Source organism: Perca flavescens, chromosome 11 (genome assembly GCF_004354835.1).
Source record: "Perca flavescens isolate YP-PL-M2 chromosome 11, PFLA_1.0, whole genome shotgun sequence".
Lineage (NCBI taxonomy): Eukaryota > Metazoa > Chordata > Actinopteri > Perciformes > Percidae > Perca > Perca flavescens.
Genome location: NC_041341.1, coordinates 20,296,140 through 20,313,021, shown reverse-complemented (window position 1 = coordinate 20,313,021; position 16,882 = coordinate 20,296,140). Strand labels below are relative to the sequence as shown.

Genomic DNA, 16,882 nt, shown 5'->3' with positions numbered 1-16,882 from the left:
TTTTTTTTCTCCAAAATGTTCAGTAAAAGTGTAATTTAATTATTAGTTTATTAATTACTTTTTTTTACTATATGCGGTATTTCACTATATATATATATATATATATATACACATAATATAATATATATAATATATATTAATAAATTAAATGTAACTTTGTTGTCCACCTATGCATACCTGTCTGCACAAATGTAATTGAGCGGTGACTGTAAACTACACAGTGCTATGGTTCCTTTGTATGTAAGCCCACAAGTGCACTGAGCATGGCTAGCTGCTCACTGTCTGAGATGGGGAAAGGCAGGCAGGAGGGATTTTTTTCTTTCTTCTACAAGGATTTTTTTGTGTGCAGTTATGGTCCATCATTATTAAATGTCTCTTGTTGGATGGGAGAGGTGCTTTATCAAAAGCAGCCATTCATCAGGCGCTGTGCAAGACAGCCCACATCTGACCTCTGCGGCAATAATGCCGCATCAAGTAGGCCAACTACCTAGTTTAGCGGCAGAGCAGGGAGCAGGGGCCGGCTCCAAGATTAAGTGCGCTGTTTCAGGTTTTCATTCCCAGGGGCTCTGCTGGCTGATGTTGTATTGATTGCAAAAGTTTACCAGTAAGTATCACAAACAACAATAGCCAGGTCAACGATTGGTGATGCCTGAACCGCTATTCCCCGGCGGGGGGCTACACGTTCAGGGCTAAAGCACTGCCATCATCATAGCTGTGTGCAGGGTGCAGAGAGGGCTCTTTGGAGCTGCTGGAAGAGAAGTGCACTGGCTGTTCCTACTGACATTTAGGAAAGCGATATGTCGGTGCGAAATGAGCGAGCGTGAGATAATTATAAGCCTTTGCATTATAAAAGGCTGCATCGACAAACTGTCGGATTGGCCTTCCACAGAGGAACCTGGACCTGTTACTGTAGGTACTCCTGCATAGACTACTCCTTATCCCATTTAATGGTATGGTCATTTTTTCAACTTCCACAGTAAAGACCTGTCTTTCTACACACATATGTGACAGATCCATAATTGGGCAAATTATACACAGTAAAGCCTATTTCCAAACAACTCACTTTCCATGTTTATGATAGCATGTCCAAGAAAGGAAGTGTTACCAATAAGCAATATTTTCTTGAGGGAAACTGCAGTGCTGAAAAGGCTGAGCAGTAAAGAACACGATTCACCCTAAGGCCATCTCCGGCAGGCTGAATGATGGTGCATCCTTGGCCCTGCATGGAGGACAGCACACAACCCTCCATCACAGTGCCACCGGACCATTACCCAGGGACTGCAACGGCCAGCCGCACCAAGCAGGCCTCCTCCACTGCCCCATGAAGCTAATCATGTGATTTGATGCAATGACAGAGTAATGACACAGATTGGTGGTGTGTTCAGCATCCCCCTGCTGGAGACTACAGAGGAGGTGGTGAACACACGAGGCTGCCTGAGCCAGAGCAAGAGCCAGAGATATCATATTACAGAGCAAGTTGCAGAAGATATCCAAGTACTCTCACAAGTGAAATCAAGATTAATAGTGCTGCTGAGGGATTCTTTTATGTCCTTGAGTAACTATATTTCACTTAATGAGGGACATTAGCCGTAATAAAACTACTCAGAAGTACAAGCCGTTAATTAATGCCTCCACATTACCAGTGAATGGAATAACTGAGTTGTAGGACCCATTGGACCAAATATTAAAGGTGCAATCTGTGGGCTCATAATTTCCACTGCTCGGTGCCAATTCATCATTTCAGCCACTAAAATATATCCTGGTACTAAATCTCTAAACCAGTATTGTGACATGTTGATTACTGTACTGCACATCATTCCTTATTAGACTCATTGTGTCTTCAGCAAAGTTTTAAATCACTGTATTTGTTTACCTCTTAGTATTATGAGTGTAGTATTATTATTGCCCTTCACAAACTTGTCCTTTTTCATGAATATTGACCACCACCATCAATTTCAAGTATTCCTATTAGCTTGGAATTTTACATTTGCGCTTGCATGAACTGGGGTAGACGCTCCATAATGATGCACCATCTTGAAATACGTTAGCCGGTAAGGGACATACACCTGATGTACGCAGATGATCTTGTCATTCTTTGTCCATATAGTGCTGGCCTTCAACAGTTACTAAGGCTCTGCTCCCAATATGGCTCAGACTTTGATATTAACTTCAATTCTAAGAAGAGTAATATAATGATTGCTAGAAGCAGGGAGGACAATAAACTTTCATTTCCTGCTTTCTCTCTGTCTGGTACTGTCCTTAAAGTGTGTGATGATGTCAAATACTTAGGACACTATATAACTGATGACCTGTCTGATGATAGGGACATTCATAGACAGTACTTTATGTTGTATGCACAAGCTAATATGCTGAATCACAAATTTAGTATTTTTAAAGCTTTTTGTACTCCAATGTACACAAGTGACTGCCGCCACAAGTGGGCAGTCACTTGTGGCGGCGCTATAAAAAAAGCAGTATGCAGAAACTCAGTGAGGCATATAATGATGGTATGAGGCTGCTGCTTAAAATGCCACGATGGAGCAGTGCAAGCCAAATGTTTGTAAGTGTTGACGTACCCACCTGTACTCAGGAATCTCATGTACAGATGTATGTGTAGACTATCTGAGTCATTCAACAGCATCATTGCAACACTAGTGAACCCTGCATTGAGTGCAGTTAGGTTTACTTCGAGATTGTGGAACCATTGGCGTTTTAGTCTATACACTAATATCTGAACACTCTTTTTGTGTATTGTGGAATTCTGGAATGTGTTTTATCTTGTATTTCTCTGTCTTTTGCTATGTTTTGTATTGTGCTATGGACCATTTTTTGTGTGTGTCCTGAATAAAGAATATGATGATACAGGCTATACTGTTCCGCCTTTCGTGTTTTTGACTAACAGCTGCTGCTAGTGGGTATCGTCGCTTCCCAGCCCCGGCAAGTTTGAAGAAGGAAACATGGAGGACCACACGTATTCAAAATCCAAATTTTAGGAACAGGAGTCTTCTGCTTCGCCCAGAAAGAAAACGGATATTGAAAAGAGCAAGAGACTGTAAAAAGAGTGAACATTGGAGCTGCTTTGGAGGCACACACCAAATCCCAACTAGTTAATTATCCTCTGGACCGCTCCAGTCTCCTTTTCTTTCTCTCTCCTTTCCGTCGGGTGCCGCGTGCCTGCTCGTGGTGTCCACGCCACTCTCCGACATGAACTCATGGATGTATTAAGAGAATGTATGAACTCAAACAATGACGGCTGATAGACGGCCTTTTGTACACCTTTGCTTTTTGAAGCGTGAAGGCTACCGTAGTTGCAATACTGCGTGGAGAGAGAGTTGATTGCGATATATGATCTCAATGCTAGATGGGAGTAATTCTTACACAATGTAGCTTTAAGATATGGAGGTCTGTGTATGAACTTCATAGTAAATAATCTCAACAGTTAAATTACATCCTAAACCAGTTTCATTCTAGTTTAGGCTTATTGTGTTTGTTGCTGCATCAGGGGTTCTAAAAATGACTTCCAGATCTTTACCAACCTCAACACCAAAGAAATACATCTCACTAACCTCCCTCTAAGAGCACCTTTATCTGGGCTATAATCCTGGCTGTAATGTGCCCTCGTTAGGAAAGCGCTGCTGGCCCACACCAGTAGCAACACGGGAAAGGCCTCGGGCACCACTGGAATTAATTACAGACAAAAGCGATGGTGTTTGCAATTGTCATGCCAAATTTATCACTAGCCACTTAATGTGCCTCATCTGAACTGATCCACACTAGCTGAATTGCCCCAGGGCATCTATTCTTCCTCTTCGTGGGATGGGGTTGTAGTGTTTTTGTGTGTGTGTGTGTGTGTGTGTGTGTTTGTGTGTGTGTGCGTGCGTGTGCGTGTGTGTGTGTGTGTGTGTGTGTGTGTGTGTGTGTGTGTGTGTGTGTGTGTACAGGGCAGTCTGCATCTGCAAGGGGCCTGCCTAAGTCCTGGGCTCGAGGCAGTGTGTGCTAACAATGCCCCCAGCAAATATAGAGTGTGGAAGTCTATAACAAATGTTAACACCCCCCCATTCGCTATCTACCCAGCTACGTCTCCAGAGAGAGGTTCAAAGCCAATCCTGACATCTTTAATTCTGTCATTTTTGTGATGATAATCCTTGATGTGCTTGGATGTGGTGTCAGTGGTAATTTGTTCCACGTCAAAGTACATCTCTACACAGGCTTGTGGCTAACAAAAATCCTTAGATCAATGAAGAAGTTTTACTATATTGCATCAATAAATACATACATATAGAACACACTTGAAAGTAGGGCTGCAACTAACAATTTGCTGATAATTTTCTCAATTAATCAGTCTATAAAATGTCAGAAAATAGTGGAAGATGTCAATCTCAATTTTCAAGAGCCCAATGTCAGGTCTTAAAATTGCTTCTTTTGTCTGACTAACAATCCAAAAAAGTATATTCAGTTTAATATCATAGAATGTATATATATACACATTTAAAAACCTGAAATGTTTGAAAACCTGTCAGTCAACTAATCGATTACCCGACTTATCATTTCACCAAGTTTTTTAATATTATAAATATGAGTTAGAATATTTTTTTCACTCAAGGTGAAATACAGTGGGCATCATTTATCCATTTTCCTTAATCCTGTCATTTATATAGCTGTTTATATCAAAAGGACAAAGGCTGTCCCAAATGCACACTTACACATAAGCCACCATTATCTTTCTGCTTGTGCAGCTGAAAACCTAATACCTTAGTTCAATAATAATGCAGAGGGGACAGCACATTGGTAGCCCAGTGGTACAACCGAATAATAGCTCCAGAGGAGTCCTGCCTCTCTAAAACAAATATGCAGGTGCTTCAGTTCAACTTAGGAAAAATGCAGCAAAATATTGTATCCACAAGTGCATAATGTGTCATCAACACCGATCGGTTATCAATTAAAGCAAAATCATCTCATTATATTAATGAATGGCCTCAGCTAGTAATAGCCTGTCTTATTGATGTTTAAACAAGGTAAGAACAAATTCCCTTACACAGAACCGGGATCTACGGTATCAGCAGCTGAGAACAGATTTGCAAGGAAGAAGAAAACAAAAAAAAAGGAAAAGAAAAGAGAAACTGAAGGACACAACAGGCTACTCTCAGAGGGACTGCATTTATTCCAGCAATTGTCATGCAAGACTTGTTGTAAGTAATAATGTGGCCTTTAATGACGGAATGATGGACCTGCCAAACACTGCCTCTGCCATATACTGTCTGCATGTCCCCGCCATCCGCTGCTCACATACCCATCTGGGACATATTAGCATATCCTCGTCAATTCACAGCCCACTTTAACATAATCCATATTTGTTGGGTAAAGTCCAACAGCAAGCCTCCCGTACAGCGGTCATATGATGCTATGACACACTTCAAGAGCCTGGCCCACATAAAGCATGCTTGGGCAGCTAAGCAATTCAGAAATGCAAAAGAGCAGGGCATAACGTTCCCTACCTTGTACCAAGAGGGACAAATCCCTTTTGGCCAGACATCTCCAGACTGTTACCTTGGTATTGGCACAACAGTACTTGTGATTTTTATTCTAAGTGTTCAGGAAAGAGGAGGAAAAGAACAAAAAAACTGTCTGCTGTCATGGCTGGCAGTCAGTGTGTAGAATGCATTAAGTTGCTGAGGCATGTATGTATGCTTCACCTATCAGGGAATAATGCCATATTTTGATACACATATGCGTGGTAAATATTCTCACTCTTTAAAAAAAAAGGGGTGGACTGCAGCGAATCCAAGCTTAAAATAACCTTGAACTAATTTGTCATTTAAAGGAAATGTAAATAATGTGAATTCTTTTTTTTTGTACTGACACTGGGCTGCTGTCTATGTGTAATATGGCTCATTACAGTATAATGTAATGTATACATATTTATGTAGGTATACACCTGCATCTACATTAAGAAATTGCTAATATAAATGAAGTGAGATAAATACAGTCATGGTAAAAGAGGTCACATTTACTCTTGAATGCACATGGATAATAACTGACTTAGTGAATTATCCATTAAGAGCAGGACAATCATTTCAGAGATGGGAAATGCATCTTGAATGTCCTGACATTTATTGATACTGTAATGTGAGTGTAAATTTTATTGAGTACAGACCCTGGAAAACGGTTTAAGTAAAAATATACCTCAATTTGAAGCAAGGAGGGGTAGAGGGTGTAGAAATAAAAAAAAATAAAAAACATCTTACTGATATTAATTTTCCACATTCGTATGGTTCATTGATGCAATTCTTTGAAGGTCTTTGCAGTAAAGACATTCAGCAGAATTCCTTCACCCACTTGAAAGCAATACCTGTCATGAACCATCATCACAAAAGCCTTCTGAGATATAATCTCAGAGAACTTTTAACCCAGGAATTTCAAACCCTCCTGTCAAAAAGAAAGCAGAGATCTTGGGATCATGACACTCAGTCAGCAGCAGTCACACAGCTCTGGGCCGGGTGCTTCTCAAGTGCTGGACTGTCTGGCAGCCAGCAGGGCCAGAGGCTGAATTTCACATAGCTTAGTTATATATTAGTCCAGCAGATTCCACTTACTGTACGGCAGCGTACATTAAACTATGCATGAATACATCAAGGCATGCTGTTTTTCATCAAATAAAAAAAAAAAAAAAACTGTTGGGAGGGTAAACAGAGTGAAGCAAATCATAAACAACACGAAGGCTATAAATATTTTAGCCATGTCAGTTGTCAGACCCACCTATAGCGTTCAGGCCAGAGACACCTAGTTATGGCTGGTTCTAACTGAGGTTGACTTATGATAATGAGATTCAATCACAGCACGAGCTACTGTTTGTATACAGGACACCTCCTTCATTTGACTAAGTTGATGAAGTTTCTAGTTTACTTCCTTCCTACCTTTAAAGAAGAAAATCTGTTACACATGACTTCAAATATATGCAAAATTACACAAAGACCAATTTGATTTGTTCTCCAGAGAGGTCAGTGAGAAATCCTGCAGTTCACACATCCCCCTTGACTAAAACCCCCAATGAGGCTGCGAGCAGGCCGCTTCTCCTAAGGATGTCATGCTGCATGTCATCAGCCTGGTTAAATTGCACTGCCAGTGGGTAAGCAGCAGGGGTCACATGAGGCTCAGTGTGGACTGCAACATGTAACGCATGGCAGACCACAGTCTGAAAGCTGGCCAGTAATGACTCCAAAACATCGCGATAAAGATTGAGGGGCAGCTGTTTTAATCTAAAACAACTTGTCTCAGACACACACGTGCACACAAAATGAAAACCAGGCCATGTAAAGCTCTGCAGCAAAACCGTATAAAGCACTGTAAGGTTTAGGTTGTGTGTACTACAGAAATCAATATGTCAATACTGTGTCAATAGAATTTATCTATAATAGGGCAGTTGTTTGGGGGATGGTTTTTAAGTAGCGTATCAGGTTGAAGGAAAATGTCTGTTTTGGGAGCGAGTCCAAGCATTTGCCCTTGTAAACACAAAGCCCACATGTGACTGGGAGAGGCCTCAGTTGGGCAGACAGCAGAGGGAGTTAACAAAGCTAATTAGGAGAGGCTGACATGTTAAAGTGAGCTGCGGCTCGGGAGTCAGCTCTATCACATATGTTTCCTTTGTGGCGGGTGAAGTGGCTCCTTTGTTTGTGAATTGATGGCGTTTCGCTCCGCCGTCCCTTTGGGTAGAGGCACTGACCTGCGGAGGCCCCGACAGTGAGAGGAGGCTCTTTCTCTGTCTCCCCAATGCCTGCTGCTCCAGCTGTCCCACTCCCTCCCAAAACTAAACCTTCCCAGTGCCATGGATGCACAGCGAAATGGGCAACACCTGTAAAAGAGCAACTACCCCCTCAGCCCAGGCACCTCAAAGCAGCCTGCCCACCTGCTACTGAGCTCTCTGGGCCCTGCAGCTTAAACGCTCATTTTGTGCCTCTCAGCACGGGACTTATTGATATAAATAGCTGTGCACAAAGTGCACACTCTGTTTTCTCTTGGTCTGATGCAGTAGGTGTGTATGTGATTATATTCAATGGCAGTCTCTTTCAGGTGGGGATGAAATATGAGCAGTTTGGACACTGGGTAAATGACAATCTCTGCTAGATTCACTGAAAATCATTATAGCACAATTGACATATATCGAAATGGACAACATGATTCTGGCACCCGTCTTAAACAAGGATTCAATATCTAATATGTAGAAACAATATACTCTGTAATAAACATTACAGATACTGCAATAGATTTAATGATGACCTTACCATTTGTCTTGATATAGCTTGTCCTTCCTCAGTGGTGAAATGTAAGGTATGTCCTTGAACAAGCCACTGCATGGATATAATGAAAAAGGCAAAATATAAAGTCCATATAGTGCAAGCCATCAACTTGTTATTATGTGTTAATTACAATTTGAATACATAAACAGCCTATTTATGATTAACTCAATGAGATTTACTTTGTATTTGAATCAGATACAAAACAGCAGAACAATTAATTGTACAGCATCTCAAAGCACAGACTTTAAAGTCTTAACTTTTCCTTTGGGGCCACAAACAAAGTTTGTAAAAAGTCAATCTCTTTTATGCACCTAAGCCTGCATGGCAACAGATTAATCCTCACCCATTAAGATGGCAAGACAATTTGTGGAGTAGTTGAGTGTAAATAAATACGTTGAGGAGGAGATAATACATTAGGCTGCTGACCGGGCTATTCCATTACAGCAGCACATTTGTTTCCATACATGGAGGAAGCCATTCAGTGGATGGCATCTTTCCTTCATGAGATGAAAGTGGAATCTTGCCTCTGAGAGGAAAATAAGGACATCAGGACTCCCCGACATTAACTTTCATCACAAAATTCATCTCACCCACCAGGAATAGTGGCTCTCTCCAGCTCGCTCATAAAAAGGAAAAGGTATGATACACAACCTTCAGTTTAAGAGGTAACAATAGTTTTGTCTCCATTAGGTGTTGTAAAACAACAGCAACAAGATGTGCATCTGGTGCCTCGCTATTTCTGAAACATGGCTGTAAAACACTAGCCTGCAATCATTCTCCAGCAACACAAAACAACCCTAAAAAAAAAAAAAAACGTATATTATTAAATATTTTAGATGTTTTATATGCATCTTTTAGATTTACAAGCTTTTTTACTATTCCAAGTGGTAGTTCTGTTAGAAGAAAAGAGGCAGTACGAGCCAAGTGGCTGCATTGATCTTGCAGTAATTGATCTGATGGTTCCTTGTGATAATTGACAATTATCCCTGATTACCAGACAGGGGCTTAAAATCAGTCTAAGAAAATGACCTGCATTATGGGATGTTGTACAATGGCTGAACAAAGATAAATCAATACAACTCAGAAAACGGCTTAGAGAACAAGACAAAAGAGTGTCACACTAAACCACATGCTGCTGTGCCTCAAACAATCCCTCAGATACAGTATACTACTACACATGGGCGCCTGGTTAAGCTTTAAAATGGGGGAGCAAACCTGGAAAGATACATAATTGCCGGGAAATTGTAATTTAAAACAAATTCCCTGCATTTCTACAGCACCTAACCTCTTGGATTAAGTCAAGAAACGGCCACCTGCAGCCTAGATTAGTTAGACCAAGAATGAGTATATACTGTAATCCAATGTTAAGTGACGGTAAACTCATAAAAAGGTGAGTGAACCTACTGTATGTTGCATTTGAAAACAGTGGGTAAACTGCGTTTATGTGTGTTTACCCTCCACTACATCCCAAATTATAAAATCGACAAGGCTAATGCAAAATATTGTAAACTCTTTGATTAGGCTCCTTCGAGAACCAGACTTGTGCCGATTGGCGATCAGGTCGTATATCGACGATTGAAGGAATGATCGGCGATTGGTTTTTCCTACGCATATATTAAAGTGATTTTAACTTACTTACTATCAGAACTATAATTTCTAGAATCTGCGCCCTACTGCTTATTTTCTTGTCGAGCTGTAAGCCCGCCCGCTGAGCCACGTTAATCAACACGAGTGACGAGTCAATTTTAAATCCTTAACGTTAATTACAAAGCAGTTTTCCGTCTCTTTTCTATGGATCTGACACCTGATGGGCTGTGTTTCTTTTGGACAGCCGTCACCCAGCCCTCCCTGACTTCCCGGCTGCTGCCAGGGGATGGGAGCTACATTGGGTCAGCCCGCACGATTAACGTTACTGGGGGCTAAGAAACAGCAGCTAACGTTAACTACTGATTTTCCCTAGTGCGGAGCTTCGCCCCCAACACGACAAAAAAGTACAGTTATTACATGTTCAATTATCACATTAGGAGGCAGAGGAATAGTTAAATTTGACGGGCAGATCAACAGAGAGACGGAGATTGAGAGAAGCAATTGCTAACTGCTAAACTAAAGTAGCTAACAGAGTTAATAGCGTGTAAACATCTGTGGGATTAGCGAGAAAGTCACAAAAAGGAGATTGCTATGAGTACTTGAATAAACTAGTGTAACATTAAGTTTAAATGTAAAATGGATAATTAGCCTCTTTAAAGAAGAATATCATGTCAGCAGGAGGCAGGACAGCCGAGCTGGTGTAGTTTCATTGATGAAAGTGAAAGCCGCTCTGCATATCCATAATATGTTATGTCCAATCACGTGTTAAATGTAGCCTGTCAGACTGGCGATCTCGAGTAACCATGATTGGATGATTTGAAAATATTAGAGATCGGCCAAGCCTATCGCGAACGTCCCTTCTCCAAATCAGCGAGCTACATTAGGTGGACTGGCTGGTAAAGCTAGCTAAGGTTGACTAATAGATCAGTTCGGCATTTCGGCGAAAGTACAATCCTACTTTTAGCTCATTCAATTAAGCAAAATAGCTGTTTGTAAACAGTCAGACTCCTGTGTGGATTGTGATTAACAACCAAAGCATTCTGTGGCAAACAATCAGTGATGGATTTGACTGAACCAACTCAAAAGTCCAAAAATGTGTAATGTTTTTATTACTTGTTTTGTCAGTTGCTGAAAATATCAAAAATTATTACTGATATAAACACCTGATTGTGGGGACTGTATGATAAGTTTATATTTTAAAAAGACAAAAGTCTTGCTCCCCCTAATTGAATAATGGGGATGCATTTGCTACACTTGCTCCATTTATGCCTATGCTACTACATATACTACTCTACAAGAAGCTAAAATTAATCAATGAATCATTTAAGAGAAGGAAATAAGCTAATATAATTAGTTGCAAACTGTGTGTGTGCATGCTGCAAACCTGCACACGTCTGCATCTTTGTATGTGCCCATATTAAGCATGTGTTTGTGTGCAGCTATATGTCTATATTTCTCTGTTACTATGTGTCTGACCTCAGCTGATTGGTCCTCTTGATTTAACCAGACAGATGCAACTCATTGCAGCTTAATAAATATAGGGGCCCAGGGGAGCTCCGCTAAACAGTTCTATTAAGTTGGAAACATGTCAGCCAATAAAAAGCAGCCTGACCCCGGGAAAGGTCAACTGTGACACGCATGTTTACTCCGGAAAACAACCCGAGGCTGGAAGGTCTTGTTTTATCGGATGTCTTCAAAAGAGAGAGAGAGAGAGAGAGAGTGTTTGGCTGCCCAGTTTTACGTGATTTGGGGTCTTTGAACACAGGAAAGCGCTGTGTTGTCACAGAGACAGATACACAAGGTTATGCTGTGTATTCCTCGATAGATACTGTAGATAGATAGATAGATGGATAGATAGATAGATAGATAGATAGATAGATAGATAGATAGATAGATAGATAGATAGATAGATAGATATGCCCTACCCTGTGCGTACATACATGTACATGTAGTACCGGTATATATAGTGTGCAAAACAAGAATTTGAGAAAGAAAGAAACAAAGATAAAAAGAAAGACATATGGTAAAAAATGTTGAGAGTGTGTGTGTGTGTGTGTGTGTGTGTGGGGGGGGTGACGTGGCAATCAGTCACACTACCTGTGACATGAGTGTAAAATGGACTTGGCTGCACTGAAACAACGTTCCTCGTCATTTTTTGGCACTTGAAGAGGCACCGGGCACAAAGCCCCCCCCTGCTGCGGCAACACACTGAACCCTGTCGCTCAGGAACAGCAGAGGTGAGAGGGCCCTGCTTCTTTTCTTCACTAATCTGCCTCTACGATGTTTAATCAGCACATCAAAACATTGAGGGAGAGGAATTCCCGTGCTTGGTGAGCATATTAGGGATGCAGTCACAGCGTTAACTAGCATTGATGAACTGTTTGCTTATGCAGTAATAATTAACTTCCATTACATTACTTTGTGTGATTACTTTCTTAATTGCCTGAATTATGCATCAATTTAATATCTAATAACCAGTCTCAGACATTAGACACTGTTCAGACACAAATTGCATGTAGTTTCCGAGCTTTAATTAAACACACTAGAATAAATGAAACGATGTAGGATGGATGTCTTGCAGTGATTTCCTGGGTGCTTAAATATGCTATTTATTATAAAAGCATATAAAATTCACTTTCTCCTCAGGAAAGCAAACCACAAGATGCCAATTATAGTATGCAAGTTGCTTTGCCATGGCTTTTTCAGAATCTAGACTAATAAATTTGTTGAGTGGGACTCATTGTTATATTATGCAAATACATTACCATGCCATTTTTTAAGTTTCAAATTCTGTGTGCAGAGCAAAACATGTCCCCAAAGATGATTTTAATTATATAGCAGAATGGGCTCTTGTTTTGCATTGTTATTGTCCTCTAGTTAGGAACCGGTGAGCTGGGACAATAAATAAGAGTCTCTGCAGATATTCAAATTATTTTTCACATCGCTTAAATGCAACATATCTGGTGCATGTTATCTACATGAAATATGGTCATGTGCTTTCTGGTTGAAGCTTACAGCCATAGAGCAATTATAGGGATGTTATTTTGGACATGTCGTGGGTCGGTGCATCAGTGTGAAGAAAAGCCTTCTACCCAAACTAAATTACTTTGCTCATCTCTTGCAATGTAATGCAAAAAATAAACATTTTAAAATTAGGACCATCTTTCTCAATTGGACCCTTCGTGGTACCTGATTTAAATTTGATTTACAGGTAGTGAAGCAACTGTATGTCATATGAACAGAATATAATTAAAATGCCAACCCATGGAAGCACCAGGTCATTCAATGAATTGATATTAACTTTTAGTCCTCTTGTATCATCATTTTACCCTCACTCAAAAAGTGACATATCCACTTAAAGAGAAAAATGAACCCTATTTTCCTCATCAGCAGTAGTCTGGCAAACATACATGTAACAGAAAAGCAGCATGTACACACTTCTCTTTAAAACAGCATAGGTAAAACCCTTTAACATGATGTGATTAAAAACTATATTTTACATGAATTATTATAAAAAAAAGTATCTACAAATTTAAATTAAAGCAAATCAATGAAAAAGTCACTTTGTGGGAATCATCACCTATGGCGGAAATAAAAATGTATTTAACTGATCTAAACTCATGCAAATCCTTGTGACTGGTGTTAGGTCTGGCAGCATCGTTAGTCTGCTTTTTAAATGATCTCCAGAGCTGGTGAGCTGCTGGCAATGCAAGGTTAGACAGAAAATGATGGCAGCACGCGGATGCTTCACAGACCTCATGATAGTTTCCGTCTGTCATTATTTACGTCTGACTAGTCGCGTCATGTCAGCTACCTAGAGAGACACTTTTAATGTGAACCCCCCTCCATTCTCCTATTGCTTTTCACAAGCAGTGTAGTATACCATTATTTCTTTGCTTCAGTACCTTTAGGTGAAGCTCGCCCTCCCATCAGCCAGAATCAAACACAGATCCTCTGCTTGATATTATACATGCCCATCTTCTTACAGAGCTGGCACTGAAGCTACATACCACAATGAGAAAGGCACTTCTGTATCTCATTTGACTAATTAAATAAAAAGGGGAAAAAAAACATTGGGTGATGTGGTGCTTGGGGATTTTAAATCAGGATCTCAGAAGATTTTGGAGGGCACAGCTGCAGCGGCAGCTCCATAATGAATATCTGAAAAATGTTTCATAGTTACCTTTAAACTGTATGCTGCTGTATAATTTGTAGTCATTAGCTAATACAGTATGTTCTCTTGAACAGCCCAGTACACTATAGGATGTTATTAAGACTTATCAACTAATGAAACACAGAAAGTAAAACCAAAAGGCTTTCTTATGAGTTCTCTCTCACAACATACAAATTTAACAGTTACCCTCAAGCTCAATAGGACAGCCATTTATCACAGCACTACCCATGAATCAAGTCACGTTGTAAAATCGATCATTGATTCACCTTATTCCCTTGTTTTTCCATCTGAGCCACATAATGATCATTAAACTGACCACAGCATGTCCAAATAATGGATTTATAATACACTGAGCTCAGCCTCAAACAGCACAAGAATGGTATCATGAGGAAAAGATGACACAGATATAGTATACAAAAAAGGACATTACTTTACTGTATCTTACAACTGTACAACATTTGGGCTGTGGAGCAAGAAACCACGGGCCCAAGACCTCTTGGCTAGAGTCCATCTCTATGCTTTGTGCACGTGATTCCAGCCTAGATGAGCATGCTGTAATGGGGCTGCTTAGCCCCATCATGACCCAATGAGTGCCGTCTGTAGAGTGGATGTGCTTGGTGTGTGTGTGTGTGTGTGTGTGTGTGTGTGTGTGTGTGTGTGTGTGTGTGTGTGTGTGTGTGTGTGTGTGTGAGTGTTCCCAGCAGGGAGACAGTGCCTTATGAAGGTCACAACTGCAGCAGTCTGGGGCTCTCTAAGTGAACCCAGGAGAGGATAACAAGACACATCTAACGCTCTTTCTTTGTGCTCTCACAGCCACTGATCCACCTGAGAATATTACAAGCTAAAACACAGTTAGCACAAAGCAAAGCTGTGGATGCAATCTCTAGATGGCGTGGAAAACATACATCAAGTTCTTCATGAAAATGCCGTTTCCAATTACTATGCAGAATTATTATCTCAGTATCTTTTCAAACATCATTCTTGACCCAAAATGAGAAATGTAGTGTTTTGCGAAGCAATTCTTGTATAGCCGAGTCTACCAAAATGGAAAAATTAAGAATACCATTTGCCTCAAGGGAATTTCAGTTCAACCACAGTGTGTGACAGTATTGCCCTGTGTTATGGCCGCCTAATGGACAATGTAGCATTAATTCAGCTTCAGATGAACAGGCAGGACAGCAGAATCAAAAATGAGGAGGGGGCCCTAGGTGTATGAATTATGCATATTACATTACCATAACCCTACAATACACTGTGCAACAAAACAATGCAGTGAAAATTGGGCTTTGACTGAGATATTGAACAATTTCCTACATGGTTCTTGCCTACCTTATAAGTGAAAAGGTATTAAACTTTCACAATAACGGCGGAACCCATATACATTTGTGTGTTCACATTTAGTCCCGTGAACAAAACGCTATGTAAACAAGTCAGGGATAATTGAAAAGAAAGTCTCCTGAATGCTTTCCCAGGAACCTATCATTCAGGTAGATGGCAGGTGAGAAATTACTTTTTCTATTGATTTTCCTTAAAACATCAAAGGCAGACAAATGAAATGGAGCAATTTACTTTGTCGAGCTCTGAAATGGTATTCAAGCAAAACATGTCAGAAACTATTATCTGCAATCATGTTGCTCTTATTAATCCTGAGGAAAACGAATAAATGAAAACGCACATAGGGATTTACTGGGCTACACACATTTTCAGTTTGTATAAGGCCACAAACAGTGGCGAGGGACACATGCAGTCGCATAGAGTAAATAAAATTAAAAATTAAAGTGTAACTTTTAAACAAAGTTTTTACACAAACATGGTTTCTAGTTACAAGTGATTAAAAAATGTGTTGTATCCAATATATATCTTAGCACACTACAATAAAATCATTCCTCTATTTCATTGGCAGGAGATTGAGTAGATTGTAGATTTTTTTGGAAGACCAACATCGAACTATCACACATTCAGGATTTTGAAACATATCAACTTAATTTTTCATCTCATCAAAATCACTTCTCCTAGTCCTATAGACTTACAAAAATGAAAAACTACAACTTTGCTTTTCATTTCCCATGGGGAGTGCTGAGACCAGGTCTCTGATTTGATATGACTCCTGTAAAGGAAACAGCCTTTAGTTGCAGCAAACACTTTCAGTGTTGCTGTTTAAAACAGCATGTGGTATTGGTAACTGCGTCTGTTCAAGCCTTGTAATCATTACCTGGCATCTTATTGCCTCTATGGCTTTTAAAGCTCTTGTCTCACCCCCAGAAAACAGGGAGTTATAGCTGATCTTTTATTAAAACTTTAGGAGAGCCACCACCTCCGGAGGGGGCGGAGTGGGACAAATTAGTGTTGACAGTAGACACTTAAAGCAGGAAAATCACAGGCCCACTGGGAGGCAGGAGCCACATGGGGCTCCCCGGCTGTGTAAAGAACACTCCAGATTTCACTTGAGATGCAGTCGCCTTTTAACAGGGCAGGGGGAATGTCAACAGACCCTCTTGAATGAACCAATAAAGCCACTAAAAGGAGAGGATTAACCAGCTGATATCAGGGACAGCGGTTTGTTTTGAATGCAGCCCAGCCCCCCCCACCCCACCCCACCCCACCCCACCCCACCCCATTGGAGCATGGCCTGAACAAACTGGGCGGAACATTTCCTTTGATAAGCATGCTGCTACTCTGCCACAATCGTGTAGTTAATTGTACTAATACTTGATTGTGGTCACGGCAGAGTTAAGCGTGTAATTCTATTCTGACTTTACTACTACTGGATTGGATGGAGTATAAAAACATTAATTTGTATTAATTTGTGAATGACACAAATTGAATT

The 16,882-nt window shown here is 40.4% G+C and overlaps 1 long non-coding RNA gene across 2 annotated transcripts in view; it reads right to left on the bottom strand.

Annotated features, from left to right (window-relative positions):
* The window catches only part of LOC114564370 (uncharacterized), an 87,129-nt gene that overhangs the window by 55,496 nt on the left and 14,751 nt on the right, over positions 1-16,882 (bottom strand). For both annotated transcript variants that reach the window (XR_003693740.1, XR_003693739.1), the window contains exon 3: positions 8,280-8,345. This is a non-coding gene — a long non-coding RNA (uncharacterized LOC114564370). The remainder of the gene's footprint in view (positions 1-8,279; positions 8,346-16,882) is intronic.